At 37.6% G+C, this 3,497-nt stretch overlaps 1 pseudogene; it reads left to right on the top strand.

Annotated features, from left to right (window-relative positions):
• Nucleotides 1–239: 239 nt before the first annotated feature.
• LOC133749789 (CGG triplet repeat-binding protein 1-like) lies at nucleotides 240–2,600 on the top strand (annotated as a pseudogene).
• The last annotated feature ends 897 nt before the right edge of the window (nucleotides 2,601–3,497 follow it).

Raw genomic sequence — 3,497 nt, 5'->3', positions numbered from 1 at the left:
AGAATGGAAAAGGATATTCCATGATAACAGAAACCAAATAAAGAACTGGGGTTGCCATCCTAATATCAGACAAAATAAACTGTAACACAAGAACTGTTAAAAAAGACAAAGAAGGGGGCGGGGGACACGGCGGCCGCCGCGGGGCTCGATTGGGCAACGGCGGCGGCGGCGGCGGTGGCGGCGGCGATGACGGGTCTTCCTCCTCCTTCAGCCCCTTGCCCTCTTTTCCTTTCTCCTTTCCGGCCGGATCTCGTCCACTTCCCCTAACAGCGGCCCCAATCCTATGTAAAGGCATGACTTCCTGGCACCTCAGGGAAAACAGGGTACAAGCCCAGAGACTCTTTCCCCACCACCACTTGTTGAAAAACTGACCTGAAGGCGTCTCCGTGTTTGATCAAAGGGGAAAAGTGCCAGGATTTGATGCGTCTCTGGCTTTGTGCTGGAGACCATTCCCTGCTGAGTATCAAGACGAAAAAAACTGGAAACTAATCTGAACTGAATTCAAAGTAAAAATGGAAAGATTTGTAGTAACAGCACCACCTGCTCGGAACCGTTCTAAGACTGCTTTGTATGTGACTCCCCTGGATCGAGTCACCGAGTTTGGAGGGGAGCTGCATGAAGATGGAGGAAAGCTCTTCTGCACTTCTTGCAATGTGGTTCTGAATCATGTTCACAAGTCTGCCATTAGTGACCACCTCAAGTCAAAGACTCATACCAAGAGGAAGGCAGAATTTGAAGAGCAAAATGTGAGAAAGAAGCAGAGGCCCCTAACTGCATCTCTTCAGTGCAACAGTACTGCGCAGAGAAAGTCAGTGTTACCCAGGACTTTGTGAAAATGTGCCTGGAAGCCAACATCCCACTTGAGAAGGCTGATCACCCAGCCGTCCGTGCTTTCCTGTCTCGCCATGTGAAGAATGGAGGCTCCATACCTAAGTCAGACCAACTGAGGAGAGCATATCTGCCTGATGGATATGAAAATGAAAATCAGCTCCTCAACTCACAAGATTGTTGACAAGGAGGTTCCACCATTGTGATCAAGATAAATAATGTGGAGTATTAAAGTTATGTGTTGATTGTGTGGTTCATTTTTATATTTATTTCATTTAAAATCATGTGATGCAGAATAGTTTTGCAATGCGTATATAGTTGCAGGCAAAAAAAAATCTCACTGCAAAACTTCTTAATTTTAGTCACCAATGGTATAAAGCAAAACTTAGGTTTAGAGTGTGCTAGGATTCCTGAAACCTGATGGTTATCTTTAAAATTGATGGTTTTTCTCCTGAAATGTTTGTGCATGGAAGAGCTGCCCTGCTTTTTTACCCTATTGCCATATATGATTATTCCTTGTGAGATTGCTTAATTACTTGGATTGAAGACTAGTGTAGGAAATTGAAGCTGCTGCCAGGCAACACCACACAGAGTAACATAAAGAAATTATTTCTGATTAGCGGATCCTCTTCAAACAGGAAGGGGTGATGGGAAACTTCTTTATCTTCAGCTCCCTAGCAGAAATAATTTTATTTCAGCTATATTTTATTTGTACATGAAGTGGTTACCTTAAGTAGCCTTCAGTTCCCCACTGTCTTTTTACTCCTTTTTAAATGCTTAATGTATTTAGTAGCAGCTTCAAGTGACCAAAAGACTAAAATCTTTGTTTTAATGTCCGTGCCAAAAGCCATGGGGAATTTTGCAGTGACAAGATTTTAGTCTCTCACTATGAACACATTTTCAAACCATAGTTTTCATTTTGAGCATCATCTTGAATTTGCAGACTTTTCTTTATATGTTAGTGTTAAAAGACTTTGGCATTTTAATTTAATGAGGTAGATAATTTATGGTCAAATTTCCTTTTTACAGATAATTACTACTTTCTGGATGATCAATCAGATCATATGGAAGTTACTTTCTAAACATTAAGTTTTCCATAAGATTTTCTAAGAGTTTATTTAGGTATGTAGATTAGAGACAAGTTTACTTCTACTTTTATCTGTTTTGCCTCTGGTGGTGCAAGGTTTTTAAGCATGGCTGGTAAAGAATTACCTAGAAATTCTGGTAAGATTTTGTAGTGGCAATCTGGCAGTATCCTTGCATAGCTATTTGGGTAAGGACATAAGTCAGTTCTGTTAAAGGTCAACCATGTTCAGGAAATGATCTCTGTCTGAATCTCAAACTGTAAGATTATCAGAGTAGCTTAGCCCAGATAAATATTCATCAGAAACCTAAATTATATTTTTAAAAAATGTAACGGCTGAAAACTTGAACTAGAGCTTTAATTAAAAATCTTAAATTCTTTGAAAACACTCAAGTTTAAAATGTTTATAAAATATATTTCTATTACAGAGCACTGAGAAATGATGCCATATGTGACTTGGAGTTATCTGAGGTCACTTTACAACAAATCTTCATTAAAAAAAGCCAAAGTGAATAAGAAAAAGGTTAGATTTTGTATTTTTCAGAAACAACTTCTTAAGTTTCTTCTTACAGACTTAAGTTTCTAACTCAGGTTGTCAGAGTGACCATCTGATTTTAGATTTTGACTTATTTTCATTTAAAAAAGTAAGCCTGCCACAAAAAATCATTTGACAAAATTTAAACTATACCAATTTTTTTGAAGTTTGGTTATGTTAAAGTAGCGCAGTAAATGCCTACCGTAGTGCTCTCATTAGTAAAGCACATGCATGGGGAGACCAGCAGCAAAGTATAATCAAATGTGATTCGCTTTTATTTCCTCTAGAAAGGAATTTGCAGGCAACCATGTTCAATTGAATTGTCTAAGGTGGTAGATGATCTAAGCAGCTAGGGAAATAATTGAATTTTATAGCATTTTCAGAATACAAAAATAAGGTTAGCTATACAATCATTCTATTTCTTTCAAATTTCAGGATTCATACTGCTCCCTATTTTGGTATATGCGCTAACCACAAATGTGTAGTGGCAGAACAGCTTTTGGTAGTCCTGAACAGTAAACTGGATGATGGTACACTAGAGAAACATCCATAATTTGCATTTGAGTTCTAATAGTTACTACAGATGTAATCATTTAGGTCTTGTATATCTTAATGTATTTTTCCAGGCTCCTAAATATCCCCACATTCACTATATCTAGGGGCATAGTCCATTTTACTCTTAGGATTATATCATGTCCTTAGAAGTGTTTAACATCTTGTGGGGGTTAATATTAATGTTTCTTTACTGATTATGAGACTTGTTCCCTAAAACTGGTTAGCATTGTCTCATCGTTAAATAAAGGCAGAATGATTGTTTTGGCCTGCTCAAACTGATACAAGTCCATGAAACTGATTGGCATATATTAAATAATAAATGAGAATGTCTGAGGCATATGCTGCTTTGGAGGTATAGTGAACATGTGTACAGAAGCTTTCAGTCTTAACTATATAGTGTTAGTGTGATGCTATACTATTGGAAAAATAGCAACTTTTTTCTATTTTATAAGTTATACGCATAAACATAAGCTTTGTAATGTTTGATCTATAAAC

The sequence above is a fragment of the Lepus europaeus genome, chromosome 20 (assembly GCF_033115175.1).
Source record: "Lepus europaeus isolate LE1 chromosome 20, mLepTim1.pri, whole genome shotgun sequence".
In the NCBI taxonomy this organism is placed as follows: domain Eukaryota; kingdom Metazoa; phylum Chordata; class Mammalia; order Lagomorpha; family Leporidae; genus Lepus; species Lepus europaeus.
This window is presented reverse-complemented; position numbering and strand designations above follow the sequence as displayed.